This window comes from Dasypus novemcinctus, chromosome 2 (genome assembly GCF_030445035.2).
Source record: "Dasypus novemcinctus isolate mDasNov1 chromosome 2, mDasNov1.1.hap2, whole genome shotgun sequence".
Taxonomy (NCBI): Eukaryota; Metazoa; Chordata; class Mammalia; order Cingulata; family Dasypodidae; genus Dasypus; species Dasypus novemcinctus.
Window position 1 is genome coordinate 98,073,948 of NC_080674.1, and position 20,800 is coordinate 98,094,747.

Genomic DNA, 20,800 nt, shown 5'->3' on the forward strand with positions numbered 1-20,800 from the left:
GAGGTACTTTCTCACCCAAAGTCAATGGTCATGTGTTGAAACAAAATGCCGGGCGATGTGTGCAAGGGTTCAGCCTTCCTTCTTTCCTCTAAGGCTCCATGGTCCCAGCTTCTTCTGATCTCAGCTGGAGGCTGGCATAAGGCTCATCTCTCTTCTCAGGGCTCCTCTCTTTCTGGGCTCATCTGCTCTGCTCTCTCCACAAGGCCAGCTGTAAACTATCAGGCAAATAGCTTGGCTCTCTTCCCAGGGCTCCAGAATCAAAACTAAACTCTCTGTGTTCTTCTCAATGTTCTTACTTCCCTGTCTTTGACTGAGCATCTGTGTATATAGCCCACAGTGGAAGGCCAGCTGTAGGCAGGGACTCAAACCAAGCTGCCCCACTGATGTTGTCAAATAAAAGCCCTAATCTTGATTTAATAAAGTAAAAGTGAAACCTCTGAGTCCAATACAGTCTAGTACACCAAGGAACACACCAGTTCATAAACACAATCCAATATCTATTTTTGGAATTCATAAACAATACCAAACTGCCACACCTCCCTCCTTCATTTCCATTTTTATTTTCAAATACTGATGGTTTCTTCCACCTGGGGCAATGGAAAGTTAAGTGATTGACCAGCTTTTTGCCGTGGTGGGGGTTGGGCCAGTGGGGACAAGAAGAAACCTCCACAGCCAGGCCCCTAGTTCTACTCATGTATGCTTCATATTCCTAAACCCTCAACCTAGAATGAAGGTCTGCTGATCTCCCAATAAATCACACCCCAGAGGGAGATGTAAAATGAGATTTGGAGCCTCAGTAATAACAGATTTATCCTTCTTCCTCTGGATCAAGGGCACCTGGAATCCAAATTGAAACTGAGAAAAAAGTAAGTCTCTTATGGAAACCATACTTTTCTGTTTTCTTCCACTGATCCTCCTCTGACCTGCCCCAACCAGTAATATGGAGTCAAAGAGAGCACCAGGCCTGTAAAGTCCCTAAACACCCACCCACATCAACTTCCCAGGACTTCAGAGTGACCCAGCACTGAGGAATTTCCCAGCACTTGGAACTTTCAGTTGATAAAACTGAAAAAGTCCTGGGCAAACTGGGGGAATCAGTCACCTATTCTCAGAGAAACCCTCTCTAACAGCAGTCTCTCTAGTAACAGCCCAGAGTCAGGGGGCTTTGAGCCTCTGGGGGCCTCTTTCTGTGCCTCTGTGTTCTGCTGATTCCAGACTCTGACCTCTCTCTCGGCCTTTCAGGGTTTCTCTGTCTCTGCTGCTCTTTCCTCTGAGTCTCTCTGCTTTCAGTCCTCCAGTTATATAGGACTCTAGCAAGAGGAAAAAGACCTACCCTCGGTCATGCTTCACCAAAGTAATCCAAACAAAGCCTCCAATCAAAGGGTCCCACACCCACAGGAATGGATTAACTCCAAGAACATGGTCTTTCCTGGAGTACACAAAAAGCTTAAAACTGTCATACATGTCACTTAGTATATTTCTATTACAAGTGACAGACAATCCTATTCCAAACAATTTATGCAACAAAGGAATTGTATTGCTTCATAAAACTTGAGTGTAAAGTAGGATATGTTGCAGAAGTCACCCAGGAGTCACCCAGAGTCTCTCTGCTCTGCCTTGCACAGTTCTGCTTCATCATAAAACTGGATTCATTTCCCCCACTAACAGTGTGTTGTTTGTTCAAAATTGGATTGTGCAAACCTTCAGGGCTTACTTCTTGAATCTCTTTTGGGTCCAGCAATATCTGTCTTTACTGGCTTTGTTCCAGCTTATGTAAATCCAGTCTCAAAACCCTGCTTCATCACTGGTTTCCAAGAACATAACAAAACAAAACAAAAAACCCACATTCATTCCAAGCATTTAATGAATCTAGAAATTTCTGAAGAATTGTAGTCCAAGCAGGGATCACCACAAACATTATGTGGTCCACACCTTCTGGCTACTCTCTTCTCCACTCTCTCAGCACAACTTCTCTATTCCCTCTCAGGAGCACAGACTTTGTGCGTTTTCCACGGAGCATCGTTTCCCTTCCTCTTCTCTGAAACAAGGGCAACAAAGGAGACACCCTCCAACAGGTAATGGAGGCATTTTCATTTAATGGGTGGCTGTTCCACCCAGAGGCATACTCATCACACACAACTGTGAGGGACAGAAACCTAGAAAGGGGCAATATTATCCTCCTTCCATACCTACCCCTCCCACCAAAAGTAGGAGCAAGCCCCAGATTTTTCCACTGCAGATGTTCAACCCAAAGAAAGAACAAACTGTTATTGGATATTTGGATGGCTTTTTGTAGTCTTTGTAATTTGGTCAATACCATTATTATGTATTTTAAGCATTATAATGTAAATATCTCTTGTTCTCTTTCCCTCCATTTGGTTACATGAAAAACTGCATTATTGATTAGTTTTATTTTATTATTTCAATACACAGAGTAATGCAAATTATTATCCAGTGGAATTCACAGGGACTTTGTTGAAGAGATTTAAAATATATATATATATATATATATATATATATATATACATACATACATATATATACACACACAAATACATACACATACTTTTGATCTTCCTTAAGGTAGTTGAAGATTTCCTTATAAATTATCTTCAATTTTATTTATGCCATTGATAATATTATCTAATTCTGAAGTTGTTTAAAAAGGATTTACAACACTGTCAAAAATGTCAATCTTATCCCCATAAACTATCCCAGATACCACACAATAAATTTGATTTACAAATTTAATTAATTGTATTCACATAAATTCACTCATTGCTAAACATCCAATATTATATTATATTTGGAATGTTTCTCAAAATTACATTCTGTAAAACTGGTTTTGCGAGTATTAAAAATTGTTATGCCACAGTAAACAGTGCCTCAAATAATAGGGCTTCTCAGGGCTGTAGAGACATCTGGAAACCATGAGCAGGACAGACAGCTAAGGAATTCAGCACCCTGTCAGTGAGCCTTACTTTGGAATTTATGGTCCCCAGTGTAACAGAGTTAGACTCATTTATAGGTTCTCCTGCCCTTTTATTTGAACCCTATAATTAGCACTATACTTGATAAATATATGTCCCAGAAGACTCAAATCTTTGGTCCCTCTGTGTGCCAGTTGGGCCCTAAATTTCAGCAGAGTTGAAACACCCACACTTCAGTTCATTAGATTCACCCAGGACAAATAACAAGGAGATGACAATGGACAATGCCCATCCCAAGGAACAGAGAGAGTCTGCAACTGCAAGCAAGAGCGTTCCATCCATCTGCCCTGTGGGATTTAAATCCCCTCTCAGTTAGAAGTAGAATGGGCATCACCATCCCCAAATCCTCAAGATCAGGAAATGAACAATGTGAACAATGGGCTAAAACGGACTTATTATTCTACCATAACTTATTATTATTCTAGCAATGGAAGAACTCTTATCATTGATATAAAGGCAGTGGCAACCAGAGGTTCTGAGGGATGGGAGAGGGAAGAATAGGTGTAATATAGAGGCATTTTCGAAACTTTGGAGTTGTCCTGCATGCATTGTCGTAGTGGATACAGGCCATTGTATATTTTGTGATAACCTACAAAATTGTGTAAACTATAACATAAACTGTAGTCTGTGGTTAGTAGCAATGCTTCAATATGTGTTCATCAGTTGTTCAAATGTACACTAATAAATGATGTTGTTAATATGATAAATGGTGGAAGCAGGAGGGAGTGGGGCATATGGGAATCTCGTATTTTTTATGTAACATTTATATAATCTAAAGCTTCTTTTAAAATAAAAAAAGTCAATTTAAAAAAAAGGTAGGTATGAAACATGGTTTAGAAAGAGTTGACAGGACACACTGTTGATGAATAGGTGTGCTTTCTCATGCTGGTCCCTTACACACTCAGATGCTCTTACAATTTCTGACCCAGTTCCTCATCATACCCTCTCGCTGCCACCCTCTTTCACCATCTTCTGCATTTGCCAGTCCCACCCAATCTCCTCCCTGGTGAATGCTCCCATGTTCCCTAACGTTGGCAGAAACTGGATCCTGTCTGGGACTTAGTAACAGCAAAAGAAGTGTGCACAGAAACAAAAGCTTTGTTGCTTTTAACGTGAACCGAGATGGAAGGCAGGATCTCCTGACAAAGTACAACTTCAATAACAGTGTTTAATTTAGGGCCAAATGTTGGAGTGGTGGGGGAAATGAAATGAGTATCTGTCTTGATCATTTCACAGTCTAAATGCCACTGTTTCTAACCAAATTACTCTTAAAATGAGATACGTTATGGAGTCATTCCTTGAAGTATAGTTTATGATCACCATGATTAATGTGAACAATAGAACAAAAAGCAAAATTAAGTAGTCTCAGCAGTTTTTTTTTTTTTGGTCTATTGTTAAAGGAGTTTCAGCAGTCTTCCATCCAGGTAATTTTGCATTTCACAAGAGAGTACTCACATGTCTGTAAAGTCAGAGAGGAGTAAGCCTGCAGACACACACTGGTTAAACTATTTCATACGGGTTATTTGTTATGGCATGAGAGAGGCAGTAGGCTAGAATGATTCCAATCAGCTGGAAGCAAGCAACTCCAAAGGAAATTCTTGCAACAACTCCCATTTCTGACTGTATAATGGTCATTACTCTTACAAAACAACCTTCGTTGTTTACTTTATTTACATCTGTCCATGAAGAACAATCCTCAAATTTACAGCAGCTCTTTGGAAATCCTTTTTCTGAATAATAATTAGTATCTTCCCAATCCTTATAACTGGTGACACCACAACAATGTAATTTATTTTGGATGTTGTCTACTGCATCGTTTCTATAATCTCTTGTCGCATTATATTGCTTCAAAACCTTCTCATAATTATTCTTAAAGCTGCTCTTAATCTCATGTCTGAAAACAAATCCTATGATGGCAGCGACCAATTCAACCAAAAAAATGAGAGTCAGAAACATTGCATACAGTTTTAGCATCCATGCAGAAGCTCGGCAGGTAGCAAAACAGCCAAAAGTGCCCAAAAGAATAATGACAGTGCCAGTGCCAATGAGCACGAAGGGGACATTTGTGGCCTTCTCATTTAAAAGGGGAAAATAATTCTCTAGGCTCACTTTGCCCCAAATGCCAACGGCAAGAAAAATAACACCAGTGATCGAAAAGACGAAAGTGTAGATCAAGAGGACGCTCTTGAAACAAGTAATGACTGGCTTAGTTTGCAATCTCCAAGACGCAGACGCCATGACTAGCCCAAGACCCTGCACCTCCGCACCCAAGGATCAGAACAGAGTGGGAGAGCAAGAACTGCTGAGACTACTTACCAGTAGACTGAATCAATCAAAATATTTGTTTAATGTGTTCTACATCCACCTGCTATCCCACTCTTGTTAGGTCATTGAGGCTCTGTATCACTCTGAAACACTGGAAGAGCTAGTAAATTGTAACTGAAGTAAAACTCTGTTTCTCTTGACTTTTATTTTTCTCTTCATGTAGTGCTATAAGATGGAAAATTGACCCCTCAGAATTTGCTATTTAGTGTGATAGAAGATTGAACCCTATGAACTGGCAGTTCCTTATCTGATTTCATTGTAATTTACATCAAGAAGTTGAACTGCTTTCACTCTCTATTCTGCTGATAGGCAGAGAATCACCTTGTGTAATTTAATTCCAGATGGTGGTAATGGTCTTTGACTTAATGCACCCAAGACTAAAAGACACAATCAATGTTCTCTGATACACCAGGTTTCAGCACATTTACACTTTACATTTCTTTGACCCCAAATTAAGGTGTTTTTCTCATGTTTCTATTTTCCCTTTTGTTCACAAGCTTCTAATTATTACTTAATGGTGTCAGAATTACTGTATCATTGTTATTAGCCTTAGTTGGTTATTTCCTTACCAGGTTGACGTGACATAATTGTCATTGTTATGGTCAACTTTAATAGTCTTTGTTTTGGTTTGTGCTTTCAACTAATAAATATAAATCTATTATAATAAATATTATTTTCCTCTAAAATAATTGTGTTTATCTTAGAAAGTCTGCTGGAATGGTTGTTTCCCACTGAAAAAGCTGTCACACATTTCCACTTGGAGTACAGTTTTTAGATATGAAAACTGAGGTCTTGACTCTGTGTCACTAAAAAAAATTTATGTCCTTGTTTACAGCAAATATTCTCTGTGAAAATTCATTGCATGTTATGCAATAGCATATGTTTAGCATTCTATCAATCTTTTTTTATGTATAGTTTGTTTTAAGAGTTTGGATAGAGATAGATGTGACCTGTATTATCTTTAGGTTAATAAGGAAATTATTAATTATTAAATTTTGAATTGAAATGGGAAAAAAAAGCAAAATTAAGTTTAGCCCAAAACTGTCCCAAGAGAGACTGTAACAAGCAGTTGGAGAGTTGTTTGGCTCAGAAATAATGACAGGTGTGTGTATTTGTGTGTGTGTCTCCTGATTTGGCCAGCTCTTTGGAGCATCTGTAATCATTAGGAGAAGAACCTACCCTAGGTAGACAGATGGTCCAAAGATGATAAGGGTCATGTGAAACAAAATTGGACCCAACCTGCACCTTAAACCAATTATTACTGAATCTGGACTACCACCATCAAACCACCACCAACCATCCCACAAACTTGGAATGAATAAAGGATTGTATTTTAAGCCATTTAGATTTGCCATAGCATGTTACACAGAAGTATTGTGGCAATGCTAACTGATACACATAGTAAATTATGGCTTTCCCTCTAAATGTAATGGAAGACTATTAGAGAGTTGAGAGCACAAGATGACATCATCTGGCTGCTCTTGTGTTAGCAGGTATCACCCTTATGGCTATGTTGAGAATAGACAGAAAAGGAAAAAGGGCATATTCAGAGAAATCTACTATTTGGTTTCCAAAATAATCCTTTTAGATGATAATGGTGATTTAAAATATATATATATTTTTATTACAGAAGTTGTGAACTTACAAAACAATCATGCACATGCATGAAATTCTCATACAATACCCCTTCACCAACATACCACTTTTGTAGAACATTTCTTTCAGATTATAACATAATATCATTTGACTATTACCACTATATGTACACCATAGTGTACATTTGGCATATTTTTTCCCATACTTCACTACTATTAACACAGTACATCTTTGGCATTATGCAAGAATATTACAGCAAGGTGGGGCAAGATGGCGTCTGAGTAAGTACACCGTCGTCATCCCTCTTATAAAAGACCGGCTGTGTGGTGGCAGAGTCCTACCGGAGCAGGCTGTAACCAGAACCTGCAGGGCGGGAGGTGTCTGGACATCGATCTGGAGAAACTGCAGCAGAATTGGTGTTTGCTCAAGTTAGAACTGTGGGTTTCTAACACTGAACACAGAAGCAGTGAAAAGGTAAATCCCTCCCCCCAAGGGCTCAGAGCCACGGTGTTCACTGAGAACTGCTGGTCGTGGGGCAGTTTCCAAGCCCCATGTCCCCCAAACATTTGAACCCCAAGCCTGTGCCCCCTGAGCCCCCACGGCCCATGGTAAATACCCTGAGTCTACATTCTCCCGGCGTTCTGTTTCCTGAACCCAACACTCACAGAAATCTGGCATTGCCCTACATCTCTGGATGCAGACTAACTCCAGAAGTGGGAGAGTTTAAGTCGGAGATGGAGAGGGGCCTAGGAGTGCAGGTTCAATTTTCTGGTCCCCCCCCCTTTTATAGTCAGCATATCAGCTGACTTGGGAAGAACCTAGGAAGAGAGGAAAGGAGAATCTGATGAGAGAGCCCAATTTACCTAAACGCCCTGGGATAGGAAACTTGGTCTGGGAGAAGGTCAGAAAATTAACCAGCCCCTGCATCCAATAGCATATTTAGGGTTCCTGGCAAGGGGTGGGTATTCTCTCAAGAAATTCATTATTTTCTCAGGTGAGTTGGCTCATCAGGGACCCATTTGAATTTCCTACAGGAGCCCTCACGCAGCCTCCCTGCTGCCTTGGGAGCGAAGGAAGTGAGGAAGGGAGAAAGAGGGAAGGTCAGACTCCTAAGCAGTTTATTCAATTGCAAAGAGGATTCTTTGCCTGAGGCCTAGTCTGGTCTTTTTTATTGGTCTGTTTTCTTGTTTTTTCTTCCTCTTTTACCCTGCGCCCCCAATTGCCCTTTTTTTTTTTTCTTTCTTTTTTCTCCCCCTCTCTGCTTTTTTTTTTCTTCTCTTTCTTATTTGCTGTGCTTACTCACCCTCAATTTTCTCTTTTCTGTGTGTACTGATTTTGGCTACCAATGCTATCACCTTTCCTTTACATCATTCTTTCCTTCATCATTTATTGTTTCTCTTACATTCCACCTCTCTCTGTTTAGCCCCCAATATTTCTGACTTTTTTCCTCCAATACCTCTAATATGTTTTCTATCATTTATTCACTCTTATGTTATTGTCCTCTCTTTTCTTTTTCCCTCTCTCCTGACGACACTGACCTTTTAATTCATAGTACATTCCTCCCCATATTCAGTTTAATATCTTATTATAGGTACTCCACTTTTTTATGGCTATAACTATACACAGCTTCCATGAGTTCTATATCCATTCTCCTAGATCTCACATGGTTCTTCTGCTAACACTATCAATACTACTCTTATTATTTTTCTTTTCTTACCCCTTGTGCTTTCTCTGGACCTAATATTTTCCTTCGAGGGAACTTAGCCAACAACAAGGAAATAGAATAAGAAGAAAAATGTGACAAAGAGAAGATTTAACATGCACACAAAAGAATATTACAGTATTTCTGTTCACTATAGTCCATAGGTTACATTAATTGTATTTTTCCCATGGTTCTCCAGACATTTGTTTTATTAAATTGTACTGTTTTAGTTACCTAGACTGTTCAAGCAAATTCCATGAAATGGGTTGGCTTTTTTAAAATGGGAATTTATTAGCTTTTTTCCAGAAGATTGGTGTACGAGGGCTGGCTGCCTGCAATCCTGAGCTCCTCTGTCACATGGCAAGACACATAGAGGTGTCTTCTGGCCTCCCCCTTCTCTTCCTGGTTCTGTTGATGTTCAGCTTCCTGCTTCCTGTGGCTTTCTCTCTCTGTTTGAATTTCAATCCACTTATACAGAACACCAGTAATAGGACCCATCCTGATTGAAGTGGGCCACACCTTCACTGAAGTAACCGCATCAAAAGGTCCCACTTACAATGGGTCCACACCCACAGGAATGGATGAAAATTAAGGACATGTTTTTCTGGGGAACACATGGCTTCAAACTATGTCATGAAGCTATCGGTCTTCCTGGTCTATATTTGATACAGTAATGAGAGAGGGAGAGAGAGAGAGAGGAAGAGATATATTGAGACACAGAATTGAACTAGGTCTCCATGACACCAAATCAAAACTGCCTCCTTCTACATCTCACCACCACCCAGGAGATGCTTGTAAGAGAGCAAAGAGAAAGAACAAGTTAAGGGAGCAGCTCTGATGACAGTTCCTGGAGTGACACCCTGTCACCTACAAAGCCACCTTTGTTTCTCCATCACTTCCCAGACCTCAAATGGCCCCACAGAATGAATCACCTGAAACCCACATGTCATTATGGGCAGATGAGGAGTGAATGACAATGTCTTTACAGCAAATTCTAAAACCCAAGAGTTTAAATGAATATAAAAATTTTTTTCCTTATAAACTCTATGTATAATTTACCTACAGCAAAATGTACCCATTTTAAGCATATAGTTCAATGTTGATGACAAATGCTATATACCCATGAACCATCACCGCAGTCAAGATACAGAACATTTCCATCCCTCCATAAAATTCCCTTGTGCCCTTCACTATCAGTGCCTACAGGGAGATTTTTATTTTTTAAATCACATAACATTTATTTGAACATTCTAAAATTGAAGTAACATGAAAAAGACTCTGTTCACTTGCCAGAAACAACATTTAGCTCTTCAGTTCTTCACATAAAAGAAGATAACACTTCTCTAAGTATAGGTTCAGCACAGATGAGCTCCTAATGAGAAGTCATTGCTACAGCGCTTCCATTCCAGGCTAACATTGGAAGTGTAACATCCACCCAAAACTAAGTGGGAACGTTTTAATTTAATTGATATATTCTGAAATTATAAAGGTCTCCTACTAAGGCTACATGATAGGTAGTTAACATGGGTGAAAGGGGGAGAAGAGAAGAGGGGAAGAGGAGCAAAATGGAAAGAAAAAATACTGCTAAAAATACAACATCACATTTATGCATTTATGTAAAGTATGTATGTATACATATGAAAATTAAATACAACATTTTAAACATAAAAATAACTACAGAGGCATCCAAATTCTTACAAAAATTCTTAAAGTCTCCTACAGAATCCCCTTTATAACATTTCTTATTTTATGTCACATCAAATCATATTCCATTCCATCTTAAAAAAAAAACAAACAAAAAACCACAACTGAAACCTAAAACAGGTTATTGACAGATAGAAATCGAGACTGAGATTTGGATTGAACAGTGCTTTCTCAGCCTGAAGCTGAACATTCTACTCCGAAAGTGCTCCCCTGTCTACTTCTCCACAGATCAATGAATAGATCAGACAACAACTTTCCTGGCTGCTGCCTTCTAACTGACACAGAGATCTGGAGCAAGTCAGGAACCAAACCTGAATTCTAAATCCTAAGCCCCATATCCATCTCCCTCGGGGAGAATCCACGAAAGCATTCTGGAACAAGCAGATACTTTCAAACTACTGACTTCAAGGAAAGCCATGTGGAGAAAATTCATAAGATTTCAATTGACTTCTTAACAAAATGTAAAGTCTGGTCCACACTATTAGGAAATGAAAATATGGCTGAAGTTTTATGCAAAAACTGACAGTGTTAAGGACATCAGAAAAAAAAGAAAAATACCTATAATTGTACAACAAAGGAAGAATAAATAGCTTAGTTAATATTTAAAACATAAAAATAATTCATACTTAGGAAAATACAGTAAATTAGGAAGAAAAGAAATGATCCATATTTTTATCTACAAAAACTATGCTTTGATAAAATTCCCTTTGGTATTTTTCTTAACAAGAGTTGAAGTCAAACTGTATATAACATTTTTTAAAACTTTAATTCAAATTCAAAAAATAAAATAACAGACAAAAGGCAGCTTAGCAAATTATACTTCTCATGATGGAAGATTCAAAGTTCCAATTTTTGGTTATTTTAACACTATGGTGGACGTGTTTATATGTAAGGGTTTTTTCCTTGAATTTTGAGATATTTCCCTAGGAGATATTTCTAGAAACTTAATTACTATACTGGGGTATAAAAATTTTAAGGCTCTTGTTATGTATTTTCAATGTGCTTTACAAAAATATAATCATCTTTTTTTTAGGCCAATTTGTCAGTGTGTATCCAGATCCTCACAAATATTCATACCCTTTGATGTATTATTTCCTTAGAAAATAATCAGATATTAACAAAAAGATTTTGTTTACAATATTATTGCAGAATTATTTCCAATTGGCTACAACCCAAATGTCTAAAAATAAGTTAAATAAAATTGTGGTATTCACAGAATGCACTTTACACTGCCATTAAGATCATATTTTCAATTATGAAACTATTTCACATAGTTCCAAAAATATGTAATAGAAAATGTCAAAGTAACATGTCTCATTAAATCAAGTGGAAAAGTAAAGATATAAAATCATATGTAAAATATGATCTCAATTACACATATTTTTGTACATATACAGACATATACATATACCTGTTCATAGAAAAAAGGATGGAAAGAAGCACAGCAAAATGTGTATAATGGTTGTTTCAGGAGTAATGATTACAGATATTCCTTCCTCTATGTTCTGCTATATCTTTTTTATATTCATGATATTGACCTTTTATCATATTTCTGATGAACCATTTCTCAAAGTTTATTTTTTGTATTTTTACTTTGTGTTTGGACAAAGAAGTTTTTCAGTTTACATGGATATATTTTTATATTACAAAAATAAAACTGCCATGTAATTAATAAGAATTCCTCTGATAATAATGCCTCAACAATTAATGTTGTCTCGAAATCCAAGTTTCCAAATAATTTACACGGGTTCTACAATGGCAGTCTTAGACACAAGAAGAAAGCACAACAGAGTTTTCCACAAAGACTTAGGTTTTGATCATAATTTTACATTATTGACTTAGTGTCTTGAGGTAAAGAAAGCTCTTTCACAATCAAGTACGAACAGAATTCCCTCATCCACGTTTACATGTCACCAGCCTCGTTCTAGTCTCTGTTCTAACATGTGAGCACAGGCCCAGGACTCACGGACTCAGGAAGCACTACTGAGCATTCAGCTCCCCATCACCTGCAGGGTAAATGGTAAACTCCCTGTGACACCTACCATGACACGTGCCCTGCGGGGTGTGCCTCTTCTCACCCGTACAGCCTAGTCTCTGGTTATCAATCATCTCTTCTCCTGTCACCCTGCCCTCCTTGCCGAGGGGAACGGGCATCCACTGAGCAGAACAGGCTTTGTCCAATCTATGCGGCTAATTCCTACAGGGAGGGTCTCAGGATGCCCCTAGTATAAAGTCTTTGCCCTCTCTGCTCCCCTGCGGGCTGCGTTACCCACCCTTCCTCTGCACTCCCAGTGCACTGCTGGGACTGGCCTCTCTAATTGCATGCACACTCTGCATTGTAAATATCTGTGTACTCATGCACATTCCCTTCTAGCATGTGGCAAGGGCAAGAATTTTTCCTGATTTCCTCATGGCTATCTGTCCAGTGCCTAGTAAAGTTCTTAGAAGGTACCAATAAGCATTTGAATGCTTGTATAACTGACAGAATTAATGAGTGAGTGAATAAAGGAATACTTGAATGAACTCAGCTGGGAACTCCAGGATCTGAAGCGCAAGGTGCCTGACAAAGGGCAGAAGTGATGCCAAGAAGGAGGCAGAAAAAGGACGAAGTTATAGAGTCTTCAAAGATAAATAGTTTAGTAAGGTGGAAAGAGCATATAGTTTATTCAGACACATTGCTATATGACTAAAAGAAAGTTCTTCAGCTTGCACCTGTAATGGGATAATAAACTCATGGGTTGTTAGCTAGAACTAACTAAACTTTATAAACTTAATTTATAAATATATAAATATACACACACAGTGCCTTGCTTCCAGTTAATGTTTGATTTTGTTCCCATCCCTTAACTTTAAAGTTTGGTCTAGGCATTTCTATACCCATGAGAAGTTGGTCACAAATTCCTGGGAAAAAAAGTGCACTCTGCCATAAAAATTTCTTATACATGCTGCAGAGTAGATGAACTGTGAGGACACCATGTTAAGCAAAATAAGCAGACACAAAAAAACAGTGTATCATCTTACTTACATGAAATATCTAGAACAATCAAATTTCATAGAGACAGAGAGTAGACAGGTTACCAGGGACTCAGGCCAGAGAGGCAAGGAAGGAATTATTGCTTAATGGGTGTACAGTCTCTGGTTCAGGTGATGAAAAAGTTGGGGTAACGGATGTTGGTGATGGTAGTACAATGTTTTGAAAGTAATTAATATCCCTGATTTGTATACTTTGAAAGTGGTCAAAATGGGAAATTTTGAGCTGTATATATTTCACAACAATAAAAAGTGTTCCAAATGCACTGGACAAATTTATTTTAACTTGTTTTAAATTTTGAAAAGATAAACAATGCTGGAAGACTGTAGCAAATGGAAGATGCCCGAACTCCTACAAGGTGAGGAATCATAGTCATGAGATGAAGGTTTGCAACCCTTACAGGAGGAATGGGCCCCAGAGGGTTATTCTGAGATAAGTTTTGTGCAAAACAGAATCTCACATATTAATGGTGGGACGTAGGGGTATTCTGTGGGCATAAGAAAATGTCTCTCTGTGGGTTTCATTACCCTTTCCATTGAGGAGACAAAGCACATACAATATTAAATTCTGTCCTAGGCCATTTGGCTAAATGTGTAGATGACTAGGGCCAAAAATGTATTCATTGATTTTGGGATTAGAAGCTATTTATATGCTTTTCAAAAAGATATTTCTGTTCACCTTGAAGCACTGGGACTTGTGTTAGTCTGGATGGTTACAGACACCAGTCTTACTATGTAACAAAAATAGGATCCTCAAGATAATTAGAGCAGCATGTCAAGATTGCGGCCCACCACCAGCCTGTTCCTGGAGAACTGACACTCTCAGGGACATTGAATCAGGGTTTCTCAGAGCAGACTGTGTGTCCACAGATGTTCACTCAGAGCTTCCCTGGCACAGCAAGAAAATGTCCTTGCTGCAAAAGAGATTTTGCAGAAAAATGAGGGGTATAAGAGGTGGGCCTACAACAGCTAGAATAATTTATGCTTCTGCCCGTGCCATGGAGTTCCTGTACACTAATTTAACACCAAGCACAAGGCTTTTATTCCCTGTCCCTCTCCCCCCGGCCACACAAACACACACACACACACAAAAGGCATTTGGTGGCAGCACAAGAAATAACCTCTCAAATTGTCAGTCTTTGAATTGTTACCTTATCTATCTCTGTATTGCCAAGTGAGATTTTGCCAAGTTTTTAGGTGCTTTTTGTTTGTTTTGGAATCTTTGCACATCAAAGATGTATTTTTCCCTTGGCATTTTATTTTATTGGAAATTATTAAAGCTACTCCATTTTAGTGTATAGCACTTCTTAATCTGGTTAGTCAATTTATTTGGCTGATACTAGCAAAAGCCAGATAAAGGGCAGTGGGATTTGGCATCAAGAAACAGGAGTTAAGGGAGGTGTGACTTTACCAGGATAGCTTGGCTACCCTTAGGCATCTGGGGACAAGCTGTTTGTTCAGAGGCAGAGGAAATAGGAATGATAACAGGAGACCAGAGACTGGAAAAAGAGAGCCTCACTGCCAGTTGGCTGGAGGAAGAGCTGGATATAAACACAAGGTAGGGAATGAAAGCAAATTGCTAGTTGCTACCTGAGGGGAGACTCGGAAGGGTGAGTTTTACACTAGGGGAGTTGCAGGTGGTAACTAGAATCTGGTGATGTTGTTTTGAAAAGTTCTGCAGGCATTGCTACAGTATAGAAAATTCACTTAAACACAGAATCAGAGAGAGGCTAGACGGATGGATGATTGGAAGGATAGATGAAGATTGCTTTATAAGAATACTGTGTCAAGGAAACGGACTTGGCCCAGTGGTTAGGGCGTCCGCCTACCACATGGGAGGTCCGCGGTTCAAACCCTGGGCCTCCTTGACCCGTGTGCAGCTGGCCCATGCGCAGTGCTGATGCGCGCAAGGAGTGCCGTGCCACGCAGGGGTGTCCCTCGCATAGGGGAGTCCCACGCGCAAGGAGTGCGCCCGTGAGGAGAGCCGCCCAGCACGAAAGAAAGAGCAGCCTGCCCAGGAATGGCGCCGCCCACACTTCCCGTGCCAGTGACGACAACAGAAGCGGACAAAGAAACAAGACGCAGCAAATAGACACAGAGAACAGACAACCGGGGGAGGGGGGGGATTAAATAAATAAATAAATCTTAAAAAAAAAAAAGAATACTGTGTCAATTTAGGAACAAAAAAGGACCCCATGAACAAAATCATCTTCTATACAGACCCTCAGGAAGGCTACCTTTAGAAAATCGTTCTTTTAGGTTTTTCAAGGTGTGGTCTTTGGGCCTCTGGATCAGAATGAGTGTGTTCAGGCAAACTCGAGTTAAAAATTTTGTCCGCATCTTTACATGGCATATGACTTTAGTTAGGCAAGAACTTAACTTCTCTGTTACTCAAATTTCTTATCTGAAAACAAGTGCAATTATTTCGTGTGTGCAGGGGTATTTTCAATTTAAAGGAGACAATATATGTGAAGAATCTAATGCAGTACTTTGTATATTATAGATTCTTATTGGCTTCTTTCCCACCACCCCAATACTCATGAGCTCAACCTATATTTACAATTCATTCACAGACATGTTTCTTTAAAAAGTTCTTTTGCATCAATCTGCCTATATCTATATCATGAGTTTCACCTCCCCCAGCGAGGCTACAGCTGCCAGATAGAGAGCCAGGCCTTCAAAGTATTGAGGGGGAACATCTCCACATGAAATATTTCTTGCTTACACAAATTCTGTAGTCAGTCCATTTAAACTTTAAAAGCTAAAATGTATAAAGTTTCTGTTTGGAGTGATGGAAGAGTTTTGGCAATGTATGATGGGGACGGAAGCACGAGTTTGTGAATGTAATTAACATCACTGAACTGTGTATTAGAAAATGGATAAAATGGGAAATTTTAGAGTGTACATAAGCTACCAGGAAAAAAAAAACCATAGAATTGAACAACACAAAGAGTATACCCTAATATAAACTGTGGGCTATAGTTAACAGTATAATTATAATAATCTGGTACATAAGTTGAAACAAAGGTATCACACTAGTGCAAAATGTTAATAATAGGGAAAACTGCATGTGTGAGGGAGATATATGGGAACTCTATACTTCCTGCACGATTTTTTCTATAAACCTACAACTGCTCTAATTTTTTAAAAAGTGAAAATGGGAAGAAAAAAAAAATGCTTGTTAAACTTGTTAAACTTGTGGGATAGACCTAGGAAGCTACAGTTTGAGAAGTTCTCCAGCTGCGTTTATACACACTAATGCCTGAGAATGCCTGCAGGGACTAAGGCTTTATCCCTTATCAGGTGTAAACTTGCTGAATTTATCAAAACTTTCTAATAGGCAGCCGGCTGAAAGTCAGGTAGGACAAGAAAGTCTTGGTGGCAGGAAGAGAGTGCCTTCCTTCCTCCAAGTGTCCATGGAGGAGTCAAGGCAAGAAGAACCCCTGGAAGTGTCCTTAGAGCTGTTTTGGGGGAAAGAGACGAATTAAACAACTCTGAGTGCTACTCAGACCTTAGGGACCTCCTGCCTGCACATTTTTCAAGGTTCAGGTAAAATGCCAGTTCTTCCACAATTTATGCCACGTTCATCTACCTGACCTTCGAGAGGTACTTCTAAATTCCCCTGCAGAATTTTTTCTGCACATCTTCCATGGACTTTGTTCATTCAGTTCATTCATTTAATAAATATTTACTGCATACCTGCTGTGTGCCAGACACTGTTTTAGGCATTGAAACAGAGCAGTGAAACAGTGAGGCAGGAAAATCTTGTCCTTATGGAGCTTAGATTCTAGTGGGGGAAACAGTCAAATTATAGGAAAAGTAAAACATGCATTAGGTAAATGCCAAGGGGAAAATACAGCAGGAAATGGTCATATGGGAGAAAACTACAATTGTAGATGGCCAGGGAAGGCCTCTCTGAGGACTGACATTTGATTTGATTAAAGAACAGAAGGAAGTATGGGAGCAGACTGAGGGGAGATCTAGGAAAGTGCAGTTAAGGAGAGGCCACAGCAAGGTAAGGTAAGGCCTGCCAGGGCATTCAGGAGCGGTCAGGTGGCCAGTGTGGTTGGAGAAGAGTAAGCAAGGGAAAGTCTAGTTGGAGTTGAGGTCAGACTCCTTCATGGAAGTCTCACAAATGTTTTGTGGCTCTAGGAAAGGTTTTGCCCTTTGAGTGAGCTAGAAAACTATTGGGGGATTTTGAGTGGGCACATTTCATGGTCAGACTTAGCTTAAACCTGGATATTTTATTAAGAATTATCAAGAGGAGCTAGTTTGGAAGAAGGGAGTGGTTTTAGAAAGCCATTGCAATAATCCAGGAGAGAGATGGCTGAGACCATCATGATAGCAGAGAAAGTGGTGAGAAGTGACCCGATTCTGGATATATTTTGAAGGTAGGGCACACAGGATTGGATGTAGGGTATGAGAGAAACAAAAGTCAAGGAGGATTCCAAGGATTGGGGCCTGAGTGACTGGGGAAAAATTGTTGCCATTTACTGAAATGGGGAAGACTAGAGGAGGAGCAGCTTCAGGGGTAGGGGAATTTGGAAATCCTGAGTTTCTGTGGCTAGGTGGGGTGTCAGCAATGGGATTGAGTACTGATTGTCTGGAATTCATGGGGCGAAGCACAGGGTGAAAGAGGCTGGATGAAGATTGTCACCAGCACCCTTAGAATGGGAAGGGCGTGAATTACAACCTTGCAGTCAGGAAGTTCTGTACGTTTGGGGACCCCACTGTTTAAGGTGGATGTCTCATTGAAGAACAGTTTTAAAATATGTTCTCAGGGGCTCTAGCCAGAGGGCTCCTATCAATGCAGGCACCAGGCTGGTACTGTGTGGTTTGAAGGAACTGGGGTGATATTCAAAGTATCTGACAGCTGGTAATAGCACCGAGCATCTAGAAGGGGTGCCTGCCAAAATCACTAGATGGATGGCTTTATCTTTCCTTAAAAAAAAAAAAAAACTGACCTGAGATTGGGTGAGATCATCAAGACAGTGGGTGTACAATGGGACACTTCAACGTTCGGAGGTAAGGTCACCAACCCGGGGGACTTCCCTAGTGGTGAGACTTTCAGTGCTAAAACCACAGGGCAAACTTAAGTGTTGGGTCACCTGGTCAGTGGTCGGGGAGATGAGGAAAAAATCCATGAAACGGAGTAGCCAGAGAGGTGGGAGAAATGGTGCTCTGGGAATCAAGAGTTTCGGAGGAAAACTGCTATCGGCTCTGCAAATGCTGCTCATGGGGCAAGTAAAGTGAAGACTGGGAATTGACCAATGGATTTAGCAACAGAGAGATCATAGGGGACATTGACAAGAGCAATTTTAGTGCAGCAAACAGAAAGCCTGATTTTAGTGAAGAAAAAATGGAAAGAGAGAAATAATATAAACAACACTTTCATGGAATTTTCCTATGCAGAAAAGCAAAAAATTGGGTGGAAGCTGGAAGGGCATATAGGGTCAAGAGAAAACTTTTGTGACTACTATTAGAAGAAATTATATCATTGATGGGGAGAAAGTGGCCACAGTAGTTGCTGAGGGCAGGGAGTGGCAAGAAGAGATGTGATGAGGGGGCATTTTTGGGACTTTAGATTTGTCCTAAATTATATTGCAGGGTCAGATGCTGGACATTATATATCCTGCCACAACCACTGAATGTACCAGGGCAGAGTGTGAACTACAAAATAAACTGTTATCCATGTGGTGCAGCAGTGCTCCAAAATGTGTTTGCTGAGTGCGATGAGTGTGGCACAATGATGGGGGAGGTTGTTGGTGTGGGAGGAGTGGGGTGGGGGGATGGAAGGTATACGGGAACCTCTTATGTTTTTTATAATGTAACCTTTTTTGTGATGTATGCACCTTCCAAAAAATACAATTTACAAAAATGATGGGGTGGGGGAGTGGGGTGTGGGTCATATGGGAACCTCTTATGTTTTGTTGGGTTTTTTTAAAGATTTTATTTTATTTTTATTTCTCTCCCCTTCCCCCCCTCCTCCATGCCCCAGTTGTCTATTCTCTGTGTCCATTTGCTGCGTGTTCTTCTTTTGTCCACTTCTGTTGTTGTCAGTGACATGGGAATCTGTGTCTCTTTTTGTTGCTTCATCTTGCTGTGTCAGCTCTCCGTGTGTGTGGCACCATTCCTGGGCAGGCTGCACTTTCTTTTGCGCTGGACGACCCTCCTTATGGGGTGCACTCCTTGAGCACATCAGCACTGAGCGTGGGCCAGCTCCACACGGGTCAAGGAAGCCCGGGGTTTGAACCGCAGACCTCCCATGTGGTAGACAGATGTCATATCCACTGGGCCAAGTCCGCTTCCCCTTCTTATGTTTTTCAATATAACGTTCTATGTGATCTATTAACTTTGATTTTAAAAGTTTAATTAAAAAAAAGAAAAAGTTGTTTATTTGTTTTAATAGGGGTGGGGTAGGCGAGATAATAGTGTATCAATATGCTGACAGGAATGATCCAATAAAGAGGGAAAAAGGGAAAATCACTGGAGCAATGTTCTTGAGTAGATGAGAGGAAGTGGCATTAAGGACAACTGGAGGTGTTGGCCTTAACGAGGAGCACAGGTGGCCCATCCTCTGTAAGAATATATGAACATAGACCACACAGGTCTTTAGATGTAGTGGGTGCTCCCATTAAAATTCTCTTCTGCTTATTTTTATTTTCTTAGTGAAAGAGAAAGTTAAGGTCATCAGTTGAGAGTGAGGATGGGAGAGGAGGTGTGAGCAGGTTGAGGAGAGGAAACAGTATAAAAGTCACCTAGCAGAGTAGGAGAGTGATGGACTGAGGAAATGTAGCACAATTGCCAGGGAGCATTAAGAACCTACTCTAGGTTCATGATCATGTATTTCAAGATCAGTAAATATGGTTGCATGCTTCCCTCCATCCATGTCTCCTGCACAACTGCAGGCAGAGAGTAGGTAGAGCGAGAGATTTAACCAGATTTTGGCTTAGCCTATGGGAGTATGAGGAAATGTGAGAGGCAAGAAATTCCTTACAATGTTTGACCATGTAACTTAGAACTTTCTGCCTTGGTTAAGAGTCAGTTGTGGGCTCACTCTCCTACAGGTATTAAGGTACTTGAGGGTGGGGGCTTTTTCTCCATCTCTATATTACCCCAGTGAGGCTACACAATCAATGCCTTGGAATAGGAAGTGCTCAGAATGCTTCTTAAATAGATGATTCCAGAAGTCCCAAAGAATTCTGTAGAGACACTGGGTAGAGACTCCTAACATAAGATTTATGATAATCACAGATGGAGCAAATCCCCTTACGGCCACCAGGAGAGAGGTTGAGGCATCCATGAAATGGTTCATGGAAGCTGGCCTTCTGGGTTTTTCCACAGACTCCCTTCAATCCCTCATGGCCAAAGTATGAATGTTTTCGTTCATTAATTTAACAGAGATTGAGGTCCACCTAGAAAATGCAATAAAAAAAGCTGACATAGTTTAGAC

General features: G+C 40.0%; 1 pseudogene; it reads right to left on the reverse strand.

Moving 5' to 3' along the window:
* Window positions 1-4,372: 4,372 nt before the first annotated feature.
* Window positions 4,373-5,243, reverse strand: LOC131273384 (tetraspanin-6 pseudogene; annotated as a pseudogene).
* Window positions 5,244-20,800: the final 15,557 nt, after the last annotated feature.